Genomic DNA, 18,957 nt, shown 5'->3' on the forward strand with positions numbered 1-18,957 from the left:
TAAAAGTATATATATACATATTAGTATAATAATAAATGCATATAATTTATGGTTTTTGTTAAAAGCATACAGTAAGATTATCTACAAGTTTAAACAAAATTAAAACAACATAATTTATGATGATACAGGAAAGCAACAGATAAAGTGAAGCAATGTGCAATAGTAAAATAAAACAGGGAACTCTATTTGATCCTGGGCCTTATTCTTTGTGTAACTAATGCAAATATGCCTAGGGAGTATAGGATAGGTTATAAATTGTTAGAGAGAAGCCAAATAGTTTTTTCATTATGCTGGTATTTAAAATTTTCCACTACTCAAGAGATCCATTTTTCTATTATTTCTTCAAAGAATGAACAAGACCACAAAAAGTAATTATATCTACCTCATTCTTCTCACAAGAACATACCCTTTCTGAATATGAGGTCTGACACCACTTGGCCATGACAAGTGGAGATTAGAGAGATGGACTAGTTCAGAGGGACATTAGTTTTTGTAGGCAGCAGCCTACTTTGTCAGCTGCTGTGAATACACCAAAAGCTGAAACAATACATGATGATGTAGGACATCATTCATAAATCCTGTATTGTTTCAATATGTAGAAAAGTCCTTGTGACAACTACAAGAAGAATGAGACTTGTAAAGATCCTAGTTAATCTAGAGAGATTCTCTTAAGAATCTGAAGGGCACATCATAAAACCCAGCTTTTCCTTATTGAGAGGAAACTGAATGGTAGAAAAAAAAGTTTGTTCAACTCAGCCATATTCACAGCATCTACTTTACACATTTGAATGATGCAGTATTGCAAGGATAGGTGGGAACTGCCTAAGGGGGGCAGGTGGCACCAGAATAGACTGGGAATGCCTCTCCTTCCCATCCCCAGTCACCCAAGCAGCACAGAGGAGGAGTGTCAGTGAGTGCACTCTGGGAAATGTAGTTCTGGTGAGTAACAAAAGAGTTTGCTGCTGTGGGGGGAGATGTCAACCCATTTTTTGCCCACCTGACATGGGCTTTTGCAGCAGAAAAGTGAGGTGACATCTCCATTCAGCAGCAGTGAATTTCAGCTGCTACTCCTGCATTCTGCCTGCTTCTAGCCCCTCTGGAGGTAGAAGGTACAGGGGGAAAAAGCAGGGAGGACTACCCTAGGCACAGTCCTGGCCATTTACGCCTCTGGCACCGTGTAATCCAGATACTTTTAAAGCATATAGTTTTTGCCATATTGAAAACCTAGAGATTTTCTATACTGACCTTGAAGTTTGTTAGACATTTCTAAAATATTTTTTAAACAGCATGTGAAATCCGGGCCCCACTGAAACCAATGGCAACCCACCCCACCATGCCCTCTCTCTCCCCAGTTTTAGTTAAACCTGCATTTTTATTAGCATGCTTTCATGTTGCTATTTTTAATTTGTTACAATATGCCTTTGGGAAATGCTAAGTGAATGCTACAGGTGAAGATGTGTAGATTTGCATATCATAGAAAGGGCCTTAAAAAGGATGATGAGAATTTTGGTGTGTAGTAGTTCAGGTATTTGCTAAGGAAGAGTTAGCCAGTTCAAATAAAGTACCTGATGCAAGCTTTAATCCTAAACTAGAAACAAACCTGTGTAACTAGAACTTCTTTCTTTTGTTCTTAATGAAAGATCTGGAAAATGTTTCTTTTCCCCATTTTTCATTTTCAGGCTCATCTGTGCTTCCTGGTTCTGCCTGTGAGCAGAAATACAGGTGAAATTAGAAAAGTTTGACTGACTTCAACAGATCCAGTATCTTCCAGTGTTTTTGGTCCAGACAAAAGCAAAGAAAACCAAGACCCCTTGTCTTGATACAGCTTATTTGGCTATGATCTGTATGGTTTCCAACCCAATTTGGTTAATACACCAGATCCAGATAGTTCAGAGACCATAAAAAAGGTGTGTGTGTGGATGTGTGTACCAAAAATGGAAAGTAAATGACAATAGGAGCCACTTGGGAACCTGTAAGAAGAGTTATGATGCTGGATCTGGAGGTGACTGAAACAGACCACCTGCACTTTAGGCCAGTAACTAGTTACTAATTCCATTCTGCTTTAGCTGATGCAGATTATAAAATTATAGTTAAACCTGGCAATGCACTAGCCTACAAATGCTGTTAAATAAAGTTTACTGTAAGCTTGTAAATTAGTCATGTGGTCTATGATAGGTTCACCCTACCAGATCAGCTCAAATTCTTGAGTGCTCTGCTTAGCTAAAACAGACATTTTAGGTTTACCTATAATTAATGTTTATTTTGATACTTCTTTACATGCTTCAATTTTTTTGGAAAAAATTCCACCATTTTTAATGTGCCACCATTGTCCCTATATTAACTTCATCATGATCCTTTGAATATGAATATTTCTTTTTAAAAGTATTTTGAGCTCCTTTAATCATTAATATCACAGACCCCTCTCTGCACCATTTTATATGGTAAATAAATGCAGTTTTGTTGCATGCAACAATAGACAGGTCAGCATGCATATACATATGACGTAGGAAAAACCTGGGAGCCTGATTCTCATTTACAGTACCTCATTTGTTACAGCCCTGCCAGGAGAAGAGGACTTAAGGAAAATATACATATATATGTTTGCATAAGAACTATACAATTTACAACAACTTAAGACTTCAGGCAGTGACAGAGATGGCATGAAGAGGCCTTTGTGTAACTGGGAATCAGGCTGCATATACTGAGATTACATGTCATCTTCAATAATATCCTTTACATGAATTTGCAAGAGCACCTACAAACTATCTATGGATACAACCTTATATAGTCTAATGTTGTATAAGGCTTCTTGTACAATAAGCAATAATAATAGGACCTCTAGGCACTACCATGACATAAATAGTCAGTAACACTGAGACCATGCAAGATTAAACTTGACTATTTAAATCAGTAGAAATCTCAATCCTGGGACAATTTTTGCTTTCTTATTACGTACTTACATCCCAGTGACAAATAGACTCTGGTATACACAGTGAATCAGAATTTATGTGTAAGAACCAAAGTACTAATCACTTCAATTCGCTTCTAATTTTCATCATGATAATGTGGAAGTTTCATTAATATAATAAGCAGGATCATGAGTTCTGTGAATATCTAAGGAGCTTAAATTATATCATGTCACAAAAAAGGCAAAATTTCATGCACTTCATTCTATTTGCCTTTCAATAATTTAATGCCTATTACCCTCATTATAGTGCTAAATATTTCAGGCCAGATCTTCCTAGATCTTTTGCTTTTACAATCTCTAAGAAATCATTGTGCTGAGACATTCAGGAAATGAATGTGATGCCAGGGGGGCATTGTGAGTTCATGAGTTACATGATAAGACAAGAGTTTTATAAGAATAACATTGTGCAAGGAAGGAATAGATGGTTAAACCTGTCAAACTGGTTTTACACATAAATGCTCTGAGCACCATATATATATATTTGACTGAGTCTGCGGTTTGAACAAGTACTTCCCAAATCTATTTCAGTGTTAATATATATATTAAACACTGAAATAGATTTGGGAAGTACTTGTTCAAACTGCAGACTCAGTCAAATATTAACAAATGGAACCTAAGCAGAAAAGATACTTTGAAGGACTCAAGCATGTGTGGGTTCTCTTTGTATTTGCCTAACTATAATCTCTGGGGCCACGCTTGTGACAGGCTAAAACATTGCTGTGAATAGAAAGTCTGTCATAAGGATTCTCAAATATGAAAGTGAAGTTGGAACAAAGAGCAGGCACCAGACAGACTTCCCCTGTTAAAGATTATCCACTGTGTCACCCCAGTGCCAACATTCTCAGAAATCCCAGCAGCCATGGGCAGCTGGATCTCACCTAATGTGACTTAACTGCTTTGAAACTCTGCCCAGAACCTCAGGGCATTCCATGCTACCACCTCATCATAGGGGAATGAACTTTATCTCTCAGACTTTAAGAGGGTTTGCTTTAAAGATGATTTACCACACTTGACAATTACTGAATTTCCTAAATTAAGTCTGAGCTGTTGTTGTTATTATATATCTTGCATTACTCAGAGAAATACCTCAGCCATAGAACTGTAAATCTCCCTGTATGGAGAAGGTCACTCGTAAAACAAGTTAAAAGTCCTAGGACTCTAATTGGAATTCTGCCGCTCTGGAAATCAGCGCAGACATGAAGAGCATCTGATTGAAGGGTCGAGGAAAAGAGAACTGGCACCCATGCTGGCAGAAAGTTCAGCACACCACTGACCCAAAACACTTGACTTACCTTCTGTCTGTCGTCCTGTCTGATGGGAATGAGCTGGATGGTTCACAGAACTTGAGAAAAAGCCATTATTGAAAATGGTCAAGATAAAGTTTTATCGTTATATTTTTTTTTTTCTTTTCATGCCATATTTTGAATCAGAGTGTATATTTTGAATCAGAGTGTATTTTGGCTAGGTGTATCAGTGGAACAGCTCCTCTGAAATTAATGGACGTCCTTTGAGGCTGGTGGGTTGTGGTGGCAGTACAATTATGGCATCTTCACACTCCAGAGATATGCATTTGAGCCCTGTTTGAGACTTGTACTGGAGAATGCCCCTAGCCGACCCAGCTGTATATGGCTACCTAGACATTCAGGATGGGGAGCCTAAGACAGCTGAACACGATACCAGTGTTATTGCTTTCCTTGCGTGTTGTTGGTGACAGAAGCCAGCCTACCTTGACTATGCTAGCCCAAGGGGCTTTTTGGCTTGTCTTTGATATGAAGGATGGCTAGTCCATACTGTTTTCTTTATTTTGTAGACTCAAATGTTACTTTATCCCTACTTATATTTGAAATAATACAAAGAATTATCATTTAACATTTGTTTCTTTGAGGAGTACTTCCAAAACACTTACTGGAATATTTTGATGGCATCAAAAAGAACAGATTTTTCCACTGCACTGGTTTATGAAGAAGTTTGTTCTAATATGTGCATTCTTTTAGTTAAATCTTCCATATCTCAGCAATATTGTCACGTTTCTTTTGAAGGAGCCAAGCATGCGTGCTGAACAACTAGATTATCCTGTTTAAAAAAAGAAAGCAAGAAAGAAATGTCTTCAAAATGAATTGCATCAAAAGTAAAACTAGGTGACAAATGTTAATATTTGCAAAGTGCTTCTGCTTTGATCCTGTATTTGTATTTTTTAAGAGCTTGACAAATGTGTCCTGTGATTTAGCTTCAAACATCTTTGGGCTGCAGAGTGCTCTACTTGACTTGTAATCCATTTGATCCTCCACTTGCTTTTCTCTCCTGTCCTGGAGGACTATGGGGAGCTTAAAAGCATACTTATTGTCATTCACATGATCCTGTTGCCAGGGCACCCTGCTTGAGTTTTTAAAAAAAAAAGTTGAAGTTGCTGTCCTGAGTTCTGTAAGATTTTTTTGTTGTTTTTTTGGTTTTTGCTTAAGCAACTCCTGAAGACACATCCTATTGCTTGTAATTGTTTGCTATTGTTCCCTTCCAATTTTCACTCAGGTAACAGCTAGGCATCTGATTCTGCCAGTTTTCTGATGAATAAATAAGCAAACATTTGACCCGTCCTTGTTTTAGAGTTGTCTCTCTGTCCCTCTCCCTCCCTTTCACAATCTCATAGACAAACTACGTACAAGAAACAAGAGAAGCATTTATGTCCAGTCCCTCACTTGAGCCAAATCAGCCAGAATATATGGTGCCATGACGAGGATGATGTACTGAGACTGATGAGCACTACTGTATCACAAGGGCACAGAATGGCTATTCATATGCCACTCTTGAGAAGCCTCCAGAGATGTGCAGGTTGGTAGCTTCAGAAATATGGTTTTAAGAAGAACATAGCTGTATCTTACTCGCTATTAATGAGTTTTTCTGTGCCATCTTCAAACACAATTTGGTTTGTGGATGAGCTGGTTGAGTGTTAGGGAAGTTCTGCCACTATGGAAAGATTTTGAAGCAAGCAAGGTAGTTAATTAGATCCTCCTATCAGATACACTAGTATAAATCCTATGCAACTCCAGCGAAACCAGTAGAAAGACAATAGTTTTAGAGTGGTGCCACTAAAAAAAAGAACAGGTAACAATAGGCAGGTCCCTCAAGTTTACAGATGTCACAGTTATAATCTCTCCCCTGCCCTTTTTTTTTTTTTTTACTAAGATGACATTTGTTACTGTGTTTTATAATTCTTGATAATAATGTGAGCCCTTAAAATCATTCTCTTACTTATTCTTTTCTCTCCTGATAGTCTCCCCTTCAGCCACAAGATCCACATTCTGTCTGCTGTGAAATAGAAAATGTTACATTTTTCATTTGCATAATTGTGTGTCAGTTCAGTACCATTAAAAATTCCAAGAATGGTGAAAAGGCAGATGATTGTACTCGGAGAGAGAGCCTGGCTAGGTAAATATTTGACTTCTATGCTGACTTCCCCACTGTTTGGCCATCCTTTTTTGTTCGGTTCCTTTGAATGCAGGAGTGTTTTCTTTTGTTCTTATATCAGAAATTTGAATCTCTCTCCTAGTAGTTTGATATCCTCTAATATCTCACATTTAATAAGCTAGACTATCTTTTTTCAGGAGGTGGCAAGTGTCTCTTTCCTTCCACTGAAAGCTGTTTTCTTTCCCATTTAAAAAAAAAAAAGTAGTAGGACTTTTGTGCCTCATTTGCTTCAAGGAATATCTGCAGACAAATCAGTAAAGCAAATTATTACTTTCCAAAACTGTTTTCACAGGCATTTCCTGATGAAGGGCTATCATAAAATGCTGATTTCAGCATTTTCTTTATCCTTTGCAAAGTGTATTATTTTATTACCCTCATTTGTTTTTGCGGTTCCTTTTTCTGGTCTTCAATGGACTGTATTTTAAATCTGCTTTTTCGCATGATTATGGTATCTGCACATGTGCATCTCCTGTGGCTAAATCCTTAACTTGGGTTATTATTTTGTAATCAAATTGGATTAAAAAATTAATTAGATTGTAAACCAGCCCTGCAAGGATTTCTCTACTTTGGGCCCTCTTCTGGTCTCATAGAGATGTCTCCAGTAGTGCCTCTAGTATTTGAGAACTGTGAGCAGCTAGTTTAAATTAGGAGTAGGCTTTAGTTGGCTTTGCTTTAGGCAGAGGTATGGCCAGCTAGCCTCAGGACAGGGAAGGGATTATACAAAAGAAAGCCTGGAAAGGACCTCATAAGGTGACATAGTCCCACCCCCTGCTCAGTTCAGGATCATCCTTGACTAAACCAACCCAGTGAAGCTAAAAAGGAGGAAGAAAAGATTTTTAAACCAATCTTTTGACATACACTGTAAGTCCATTCAAATGCTTCTGAGACTGTAGACTTGCTACTTCTCAATGACAGTCACCAATAACTGAATGTATGGTTTCCCATGGAGGAGAAAAGTGAGGAAAAAGTGGATGTCCCCTGTGGGATGCCCTAAGTAATGTAGTAACAGCCATAAAAATAACAACCATCTCTCCCTGCAAATGCACACCTATAATCTACAGATGCAAATCCCCTCACATTTCCTGGAGTGACTCAGAAAGCAGTCATAATGTTGAGTCCAGGTGACTGCTGTTTTCTGCAGCATTTTGACTTATATGAGATGGAAATCCCTTTGTTAAAGGATCTAGGCCTCTATTAATGGAACATCTTTCATCCCCAAAGCCAAACTCTCTGAAGTCTTTAACTTTTTCCAAGGATAAAACATGAGTTCAGTGGCTGTCAGCCTTTTTAGCCTCAGGGCACCCCTTTGCAAATTTTCTGAATTTCCTGATACCACAGGTGAGCTAGAATCTGAAGTCAGAAAAGATATGGAGGGGAGTCTTGAGGCTGAAAAAGTTGAGAACCACCAATTTAGCTGGCACCAGGTAGGAGCAGTAGGAGTAGGATCTAACACTACCATACTCCTTCCACCATCTGCCCTCTCCCTATCTTCTAGTCCTCTGTATCTGGGGACAGGGACAGTTCCTGCCACTGAAACAGATCTTGTAGGGTCTCATATGCCCTCATGGGGTAATGGACAAAGTCTAGGGCAGTGCTTCTCAACTTTTTTTGCACCAGGACCCATTTGTAAACATTGATGGCCAGTTCTGACCCAGTGCCCCTCCTCCTGACCCACTGCCCCCAGACCCTCAGTATGCAGGGCAGGGGGCCCCAAGCAGTTCCTCATAGGCTGGAACTCTGCCGGGCTGCAAGGGAAAAGCAGTGATTTCCAATATTTTTCTTTTAAAAAGGAGAATCCATTTTTAAAGTTCATTGATCCGTTTTTAAATTTGTTTGTGACCCTTTCATATATTCTTGCAACCCACTTTTGGATCACGACCCATGGGTTGAGAAATGTTGGTCTAGAGGGTGACCTGGACTGCAAAGAAGGGTTCCATTTACCTACCTGCTTGGTTCACCCACAGCAGAGCATGCTGCTTGGAGCATGAGGGCAGCTGGCACAGGGGCTACCTGGAGGTGGGGGGGGGGGGCAGCAATGGGGACAGTCCCCAGAGGAGCAGCTGCAGGAGCTGCTGGGGTACCTGGGGCACACACTGGTGCCAGATGAGGTAGGAAAAGACCTCCCTGCACAGGAGTTGGGTGGCATGGCACCCTTTAAGGGATCTTGTGGGATCCTACTTGAAAATCACTGCACTAGTTGTACAATCTCTGAACTTCTAATAAATGAGAAATGTGTGTAGAGATGGTTGACTTTAATTGACATCTTTTAACTATGAAAAAATAAGCTAGTTTCCTGGTTAAAACTATGCAATATTTTTTTTCTTGCTCTGCTTTACAATTGTAGTGAGTTTTGTTTCTAATTTTTTCATGCTGTGGATGTTGCTATAGTTTATATACAGATATTTAAAAACTCCTTTTTAAACTCTGCTTTTTTAACAACTCCAACTGACTCTCTTTTTAGTTATTACCCACAAACTGCCAAACAAAATGCAGAACAAATCAACAACGTGGGATACAGAATACAGAGATATTATGAACATTCAGCAAATATAGCTGTATATATTATAGCTATATATTCATGCACATACACGCACATGTGTACACACACAGAGTATAGAAATGAAAACTAGAAAACATAGAGGAAAGAAAGAATCTACTAATATATCAGAGAGCTCCTACTTTCTGCTGACTTAGGTTTGTTTTATTGTTGCCTCACCCATACATTTCTACCCTGTTTGTCTGCTTTGTCCAATAACTACATCCTGTCTTAGACCTAGATTTAAACTCTCTAGAGGGAGGAACTTTACTTGTCTGTACAGTGTTTATTGCAATTAGGCCCTGATCTTGAGTAGTGTTCCTGTGCCCTACTGTAACATAAATAATAAAGACATATAATGTGTGTGTATGCATGTGTGCATGCATGCACACACACACACTCTGAGTAAGCATTAATATCTGTTGGTTGAATATCCTAAATTCACGTCTGTGTTTTTAATAGGGGGATCATTTTTTTTTCATCTGGTGCTACTGTTTCAGTGTGAATCCAATCATAATAAGGATTAGATGTGCCAACCCAATGGGAATGATGTTAAGAATGGCAATGCCTGGCTTTGCTATGGCATAGCACCCAAACAGTTGTGTTAATGAGTGCTCCCCTTCTCAGTTGCTTAGTTATATATTTTGCTGTTCAATAAAGAGAAAGCCTGTCCTTTGCTGTGTATGAAAGGCATTCATTTTTGGCCTTGGTGGAGCTAAAAAGTCCATGGGGAGGATGGAATAGCAGGGGGGAAAAGTACATTTAACAGTTTTCAGAATGGAGACTTTTATATGTTTGGGCAGTTTGGTGCTGTTATAACACCTGTCAAAGGTAGGAAATAGTACCTTGACCCTCCTCTACCACTGTTCAGACAGGTGCTGATACAGTGATGGATGTTACTTACACAGGGATAAGGGGAGTGTCATTCTTTGCAGCTCAGTAAGTGAGGTAGGTCTGGCACTGTTGGAAAAGGCCAAGTCAGAAAGAAATGATGGAAAGCATGTTAACAACAGGCAAATTCATTTAGATTCAAAATGAATAAATACATGAAGCTGACCCATAACTCAGAACTTGAACCATACCTGTTCTGAGTCTTTGAGGCTTGACTGTGCTAGGGTAACTTAAATAAGCTATTTTTCATTTTCATGCAGCTCTGCATTTCCTGATTCTGGCTGCAGTTGGAGTGCCTGAAATGAAGGTGAAGCATTGTGGAAAGTTCTTGCAAGATTTGCAGCCCAAACAGAAACAGGAAACACTGGAAGTCATGTGAGAATTCTTGGGAGATTTCTGAACTCTGTTTTGGATATGCCAAAAATTTGGTCTTGATCCAACAAGGAACACACTCACATGCCTAACTCCAAGCATGTGAAGGGCTCTGTTGACTTCGGTGAGAGTACTTGTGGGCTCAAAGGAGAGCTGGTGTTAAAGCAGTGTATACAAAGCTTGCTGAATCCACACCTTTTATTGTGTCTGCATTTTTTGTGAAACATCTAACCTGATGCAAACCCTCAGTTTTGTGAGTTTTGTTATCACTGTGACTGGTTGAAGATTTTGATCCTCCCTTTTCCAGTAAGATGCAACTATTGTGGATGGTGCAATTAAACCAGGTAACTTTTTTTGAATGTTTCCCTTTGGAAATAGTTTGTTATTGGATTAAGACAATCAATTAGTAACTTGTAGGCTTGGCTGATATTTGAGTCACCCATCTATTGGCATTAATCATCAACTTACCAAGACAAGCCTTACAGGGGATGGGGAAAGAGGCAATCTTTTGCTTGTCCTTTATGTTATTAAGTTTATCTTCTTGCTTTATGTTGAAGATAATAGGCTTACTTTCCATTGTTCTGCTTAGATTACTGGTGTAGACATTTTTAGTCATCATCATGGTCTCCTTTTATGTTATTGCTATTCTGGAATTCTAGTTGAATGGCAGCTTTTTAGATGGTAAACTCCTGCTACATCTGGACTGCTTGGCTGGAGAAAGCTCAGGTGTGTCTGCCCATTCCTCTTCTCACTGCCTTGTTCCCATTCACTAGGAGTGCTCACGTAGGTTCCTAGCCATGTTACAGGACCTCCATCTAACCCAGGAGGTACACAGTCCCACCAGGGGAAATGCCTTGTTAGACCTGGTCCTGGCCACAAGCGATGACCTGGTGAGGGAACTGCGGGTGCTCGATCACCTGGGTGATAGTGATCATTGCCTATTGGAATTCACCAACTAGTGCAGGGTGGCAAAGGCCTGCGGCAAGACAGCAGCCCTGGACTTCAGGCGGGTGGATTTCATTGATCTAAGGAGACTATTTGGGGAGGCACTGAGGTCCCGGAGGGGTGGGGAGTTGGGAGTCCAAGAAGAGTGGTCATTCCTGAAGGAGACAATCCTCCAATCCCAAAGGGTGGGAATCCCAACACGGATCAAAGGGAGCAAGAGTGCTCAAAAGCCCCCATTGCTCACCAAAGCATCCAGGAATGTCTCAAAGCTAAGAAGGAAGCATACACCCAATGGAAGGGAGGAGCCATCACCAGGGAGGACTATACCTCTGTCGCTCGGGATTGCAGGGGGGCAGTCAGGAAGGTCAAAGCGGAGATTGAACTGGGACTAGCAACCTGGATCAAGGATAACAAAAAATCCTTTTTTTAAATACATAGGGGGTAAAAAGAAGTTTCCAGGTAACGTGGGGCCTCTTCAGGACACGCTTGGAAATCTGGTGGTCTCACCAGATGACAAAGCTAACCTATTTAACAATTTCTTTTCCTCTATTTTTCTGAGCAGGGACCGGGTCATTCCCCACACTGGGATCTCTGATGGTCCCAGGGGAGGCGCAACCAGGCCCAGGGTCAGAGAGGACCTAGTCAGGAAACTTCTGGTGGGACTGGACGTGTTCAAATCAGCAGGTCCTGATGCTCTCCACCCCAGAGTGCTGAGGGAATTAGCAGAGGTCATTGTGGGACCCCTGGCATGGCTTTATGAGCACTTGTGGTGCTCTGACAAGGTGCCAGAGGACTGGAAAAGGGCCAATGTGGTCCCTAATTTCAAAAAAGGGAGGAAGGAGGACCCAGGAAATTATAGGCCTGTTAGTCTAACCTCAGTCCTGGGGAAGCTCTTTGAGAAAATTATCCAGATGCACATCTGCGAGGGGCAAGCAGGGGGACAACCAACATGGGTTCATTAGAGGCAGGTCCTGTCAGAGCAACCTAGTGGCCTTCTATAACTAGGTCACAAAATCCTTGGATGCAGGTGTCGCAGTGGATGTTGTCTTTCTGGACTTTAGGAAGGCCTTCAACATTGTCTCTCACCCCATTCTCATTAAAAAATTGGGAGATTGTGGTGTCGATGCCTGCACAGTCAGATGGGTCGCCAGTTGGCTGGAGGGCCGCAACATTTTTGACCTGGAGGGATGTGGGCAGTGGGGTCCCCCAAGGCTCAGTCCTCAGGCCCGCACTGTTCAACATCTTCATCAGCGACTTGGACGAGGGGGTGAAAAGCACCTTGTTCAAATTTGCAGATGACACTAAGATGTGAGGAGAAGTGGGCACCCTAAAAGGGAGGAATAGGCTGCAATTGGATCTGGACAGGTTACAGGGGTGGGCGGATGAGAATAAGATGGTATTCAATACTGACAAGTACGGGGTACTGCACCTGGGGAGAAAGAACCAGCAGCATACCTATAGGCTGGGGAACTCCCTTCTCGAGGCAGAAAAGGATCTTGGAGTCATTATAGACTCCAAAATGAACATGGGCCGCCAATGTGGGGACGCAGTCAGGAAGGCTAACCGTACCTTGTCATGCATTCATAGATGCATCACGAGCAGGTCCAAGGAGGTGATCCTCTATGCGACATTGGTCAGGCCGCAGTTGGAGTACTGCATCCAGTTCTGGGTGCCGCAATTCAGGAGGGATATGGACAACATGGAGAGGGTCCAGAGGAGGGCCACTCGCATGATCAGGGGCAGCAGGACAGGCCCTACGAGCAGAGGCTACAAGACCTGAACCTGTTCAGCCTCCACAAGAGAAGGCTGAGCGGGGATTTGGTGGCCATCTATAAACTGGGCAAGGGAGACCAGCAGGCATTGGGACAGTCCCTGTTCCCCCAAGCACTACCAGGAGTAACAAGGAATAACGGCCATAAGTTGACGAAGAGTAAATTCAGGCTAGATATCAGGAGGCATTACTTCACAGTCAGGGCAGCTAGGATCTGGAACCAACTTCCAAGGGAAGTGGTGCTCACTCCTACCCTGGGGGTCTTCAAAAGGAGGCTAGACAGACACCTTGTCGGGGTAATTTGACCCCAGCGTTCTTTCCTACCCAGGGCAGGGGTTCGGACTAGATCTGCTCAGGTCCCTTCCAACCCTACCAACTATGAAACTACTGTAGCCCCATTCTCACTGGGTTTCCTTTTACCTAGGGTGACCATACGTCCTAGCGTGGCCAGGATAGTTCTGGATTTTGTAGGCCAGTCTTGGGCAGTTGGTGAAAATAAAAACAGAAGTCCCAAAATCACAGAGGCACAGGTCACAGTCCAGTGGGGAGCCAGAGCAGCATAGTGCAACAGGCAGGTAGGCAGTGCCTGCCTCTGCCTGCAGCAGCGCTGCTGACTTGGAGGGGTGGGAGATGCAGTATGTTGGATTTCCTTAAAAATCATGTGATCACCCTATTTTTACCTATCTTGTTTCTCTCCATCCCTCCACAATGCCAGACTCAAATGATCCCATTCAATTTCCCCCCCATTGCTTAAACCGAGTTACTCTTCAGATGTCCCTGGCCTACCTAGGAGTAACTTGCTTTTCACAGACAGCTTCCTCTCTTGAATGCAAATGAATACCCTGAGGAATTCAATGGGCTGTTATACAAAACTTGTGAAATTCTTTCTGTTGTGATTCCCCAATCATCCTTTGTTATATGCTTAAGTCTGGTTAGTTCCTGACGGTTTTCTGTACAAGGTCCTACAACAGGTTTAAAGGAGGTGGGGGAAAATGTTATGAAAAATTTCCAAGCCATTTTTGTTCCAAAGAATTTTAGGAAGTCAAGGAAGTTTGGAGAACATATGGAGTTGAACAAACAAACAAACAAATGCTTACAAAGGAAAAACAATTGACCAGCTCAAGACCACATACTGCAGCTAAGCCATGGCTGTTATAGCTATGACTAGCCAGCTGTTAACAGCTACTGCCACTTCTTCAGGCCTCCAAATTCCACGCTGGAAATTCCTGTTTCCTTGTATTCTTGATTAACTCTTTTACATGACAAACACAAAGAAAATATTCAAGATAGGGAAGTGAGTCATGCTACTGTAGAGTTCTTCAATAGCGATGCTGCTACCCTCTTCCCTGGTGCTCACTCAGCATCTTACTGAGACAAAGATCAAGTAAGCCAAGCAGTAGTCAATGCCAATCATATGGAATTTAGTTTTATATGTCATTAATAGTTTAGTTTTAAAATGCACAGTCCTTTTTGTATTGCAACCACACCAAGAGAGGAATGCTTTGGAAAGCCAATAGAGCTGGTAGTTCTAATACATCATTGCTGTTACCTTGAAGGGTTTCTATTTTTTTTGTGATCTTTTTATATTTTAAATCACCCTCAGGTATAGGACTGTATTTCCTTATGACTTTTTCTGTAAAAATTTGGTATTTCAAATATATATTATTTTGAAACTATTCTGCTATATCTTCAGTGTTAAAAACATGGACCCAAATCTGGCTGTCAGATAGGAGTTATTTCAGATTTATGGTGGACTGAGAGGAGAATTCAGCACATGAAGTTACCGTGAAAGCGAATGCCTATGACCTTCCCTACATTGTCCTACCAATGACCCCTTCTGTAATCAGGCAGAAATCATGCTTCTTAAGAGTGGGAGGTAATGCTGCTTCCATGCTGGCCTATTCCTGGACCTCTGCTGTTCAGACACTGCCAACAGTAACAAATTGCTCTGAATTATGTGCAGTGGTTTACTGATGTGGACTAGTTATTTATTAGAGACAGCGGAGACACCAGCAAATGGAGAAAGTGGGAATCAGAAATCCCAAACCAATTAAATGAAACTGTGTTATCTAGGAGGTGCCCTATTCCAGTGATGTCTTATTTCTCTCTTCTTTGGGATCTTCATACATTTATTTAAAAGCAAACCACATGAAAAGTTTTAAAAGCAAACAATAACAAGGAAAGAAACCCCAGAAGGCTGTGGCTGAAGAGGAAGGTTAGTCCCATGTTGGGCTATGCTGCACTTCCAGAGATGACAGATCAGTACGTCATTATTTCTTAAACCACGGTTTCCTAGATATAAACATGAGCTCTGACAATGATTGCAAAGCAGGCAGGGTACATATATATGTACCTTTATGTGTAGGATCATGCACTTGCAGCGGCACAAATAGTGACTTAAATTTGTACACGTGCACTTTGTTGCCCTGTGTCCCGCTTTGGGCAAACTGTTGTTGCCCAGCACCTCCTGGCTCTCAGTACGCTGAAGCAGCTGGGGCACAAATGAATGGAGATACTCTGGCTGCCAGCCAGGGGGTGTCCCTGGAGAACCAAGCCTCCTTTTGTTTTGGTGGATGCTATTGTAGTGTGTGCTGCACCACTTTTTTTTCCTGGTTTTATTTTTTTTTGTTGCCCCCACACTGCAAATTTGCAGTGTGGGACGCATTTTAACACTCCACATGTGTGGTTTGTGGCACCACAAAGAAGTTTGTGGTGCCACAAACTGCACATGCCTGCATGTGGGAACGTGGCTTGCTAGACTAAGATACGCATACAGCCACACACCCACACCCACAAACTTTCATGAACTCAAGTTCACAAGCCAAAGGACATCGTTGAAGTTTATTGTGCCATAAAAATAAACAATAGACTTTCATCAATTTAGAGGGAAGTTCTGTGAACCGTATTCTCAGCTGCTATTAATTAGTTTAACTCCAGTGAAGTCAGACAGGCTCTACTAATTTACACTAATTACAAAACTGGCCCTAAGTGTTATGTACTTGAATGAAGAATACTTTTCTTTAACACCGTAGTAATAATAGGAATGAGACAAGAGTCTTTCGAGCTCTCTTTCTTGTGATGCTTAGCTAAGTGTGGTATGCTAACACAGAGAAATTACCTGTTCATGTTGGCTTGCCAACTAATAGTCACCATCGTTCACTTTATTCAAATAAAGGCCTGTGCCACATTTAATATGTTTTCCTCCTTATTTCTTAGTGAAAACAATCACTTTTTGAATTATTTCACGTGTATTATAGATTACTTATATATATCAGTCTGGACTTAATGCTCCTGAGTTCATTAACGGATACAGACATTAGAAGGCAAGGCATTTAATCTAATACCCATGTGTAGTGGAAAGGAGAGATTCTGCAATCTTTAACTTAAAAATCAAGATACATGTTAAAAATCCAGACACTAGTAGTAGGCTAACTGAGCAGCAAAACTGAGATTATTAGGCTATCAAGGTAATGAAACCCTCTACTGTAAAAAGGAATTATAGGAGGCCTAGAATAGAACTAATTTTCCAAAAAACAAAATCAGAAAGTCCCCCCAACCTCCCTCCCCACCAAAGCGCGTTTTAAAAGGCAACATTTGGAGTGAAAAAGAGGAAAACTGTGTGCGCAAAGGGCGCTCCTGGGGTGATAATCGGCTTATACAATATGTGGATTTAGCGTATTTGGTATTGCTATGATGGGGTTCAAAGATGAACTTGTTCTCCATGCAGGAGGTATCTGGCAACTCCATGTCTCAGGGTTTTGTTAGCCACCTTGGGCGCACCCACACATGCAAGCATGCAGCAGCTCAAATAGAAGTGGTACAAATTTGAGCTGGGGCTTTTTGCCTCAGCACACGTGCTTGGGCATGCACTTTGTTGTGGAGCAAATTGTGCCACTTGTGCAAAATAACTCTGCCTGGCTCCTCCTGGCTCTGCAGCCAGGGGGAGCTAGAGCCTGGGGCCAGCACCTGTGCTGTCCCCAGCAGTATAAAAAGCTTCCCTGTCCTGGCCCCATCCATACAAAAAGCTGCCCTGGCAAGCAGCTCAGGGCTACTCACTCTCAGGAGCTTCTGGGGCCCAACCAGTTGGTACCTGGGGACACTACCCCTTGTGCCAACTGGATACACACTCACTCACATGATATATATGAGAGAAAGAGAGAGAGAGAGGGAGATCAGTTGGGTAATGCTTTATTGGTATATTTACAATGTTAAAGCAGTTTGGAAGCCTACCTGTGTCTCTATCATCATGAAAAAATAAATTCTAAATACCTATATGTGTTGATGTGTTTTCTTCACACATGATGGGGGGGATCTGGTGTTTGCAGGAAGGGGGTGAGAAGGGATGTGGGGGAAGGTGCGTGGGTGTGTGTGGAAGGATGTGGGTTGGTCCGTGGGTTGGTGTGGGGCAATTGCAGCAACCCAGGGTCCCAGCTCCACCCTGGAGGGCCCCACCCCCACCACCCAGGGCCTGTATCTGACCTTTCACAGCAGCAGCAGCAGGGGGACTGTGTGCCAAGCCCAGCTGGGTCCTGCTGGCCCTGGGGCTCCTCCTGCTGCCCAGCCGGGCCAGTCTCGTAGTGGCAGGACCCAGTGCAGCATGTAGGGGCCGTGTGCTGGGCCCAGCCGTGTCCTACCACCCTTGGGACTGCTCTGCCATTTGTCTGGGCTGGGCCCATGGTGATAGGACCCAGCACAGCATGTGGGGACCGCGTGCTAGGCCCAGCCAGGAGGGCGGGTTGCCTTCCTGGGGCCTATCTGCCACCTGGCTGGGCCAGGCCCATGGCACCAAGACCCAGTGCCAGGCCAGCTGAGTCCTGGGGCCCCTCTGCCTTCTGGTCAGGCCGGACCCATGGCAACAAGACCCGGAGTGGCATGGGTCTTGTGTGCAGGGCACATATGCCCCTGATGCCCCACATGGTCCTTGTGTGCAGGGCCCAGCTGGGTCCTGCCACCCTTTGGGCTGCTCTGCCACCTGGTTGGGCCCTTCCTATAGCAGCGGGACCTGGCCTGGAACATGGGGACAATGTGGAGCTGAGCCAGGTGGCATGAGCAGCCCCAGCACCAGCAGGACCCAGCTCAGCGCCACACACTGGGCCAGGTCCTGCCTCTGTAGAAAGGGCCCAGCTGGGTGGCAGGACCTAGCTGGAGACCGTGTGCCACGCTGGGTCCTGTCACCATGGGCCTGGCCCAGCTGAGCTGGGCGGCAGATGGGCCCCAGGGTTGGCTCTTGCTTCTGCCCCACTGTGCCTGCAGCATGGTGAGAACCTTGCCCAGCCCCATATGGCTCTCTAGTCTGGCTTTGCACCCTAGTGGGTCACATGACTTTGGGAGGTGTGGCTTCTAGCGAGCTGCATGGATCTGGGCCATGCAGCCCCAGGGACATCCCCCCCATATCTCCCTGCCACCCCTCACCCACCCACACCCATGAACACCCGCACCCTGCACTTACCTTGGACAGTGCCAGGGGCAGCAGGAGCACCAAAGAGACGCTCTGGCTGAAACCAGAGCATCTCTTTTGGAATACCAACTCCCTGCTGGCTCTGGGCATGGTCTGGAACCATGCCTTGCTTCACTTTATTGTGGAGTGGTTATTTTAGACTCCTGGATATCCAGGGGTCTAATTTTCTCCCCGTGCAAACTTTTTGTGTTCCTGCATGTGCCTCTTGCGCCACCTCAAAGGGGTTTGAGGCAGGGCAAGAGGCACATGCACATTTGTCTGGATGTGTCTTTAGGGCCAAGGAAGACTTTTTCCCCTCCAAGAATACCTTATTTGACTTTTGTAGGGTAAAGGAGGGAGGATTGCCTTCCTTTGAATCAGTGGGCATTGGCTGTAGCTAGAGATGAAAAATTGGCTGGAGTGTACTCAGAGGAAAAATGGTACCCTAGGCAAACTTGCAGTTTGGTTCCTCCTCATGGCAGCTTCTGCCCCACACCCTGGCAGAACCCAAAAGTCACAGGCACCATGTGCATGGGGTGTATGGGGAGGCTGTGGGAGTGTGGGGAGGATAGGGA

The 18,957-nt window shown here is 43.2% G+C and overlaps 1 long non-coding RNA gene across 2 annotated transcripts in view; it reads right to left on the bottom strand.

Moving 5' to 3' along the window:
• Positions 1-18,957, bottom strand: part of LOC149869145 (uncharacterized) — a 66,922-nt gene that overhangs the window by 9,488 nt on the left and 38,477 nt on the right. For both annotated transcript variants that reach the window (XR_016441398.1, XR_016441397.1), the window contains exons 3-5: positions 6,215-6,271; positions 4,875-5,041; positions 1,601-1,704 (exon numbers count right to left, since the gene is read on the bottom strand). This is a non-coding gene — a long non-coding RNA (uncharacterized LOC149869145). The remainder of the gene's footprint in view (positions 1-1,600; positions 1,705-4,874; positions 5,042-6,214; positions 6,272-18,957) is intronic.

This window comes from Crocodylus siamensis, chromosome 3 (assembly GCF_052110815.1).
Source record: "Crocodylus siamensis isolate JL-2025a chromosome 3, ASM5211081v1, whole genome shotgun sequence".
NCBI lineage: Eukaryota > Metazoa > Chordata > Crocodylia > Crocodylidae > Crocodylus > Crocodylus siamensis.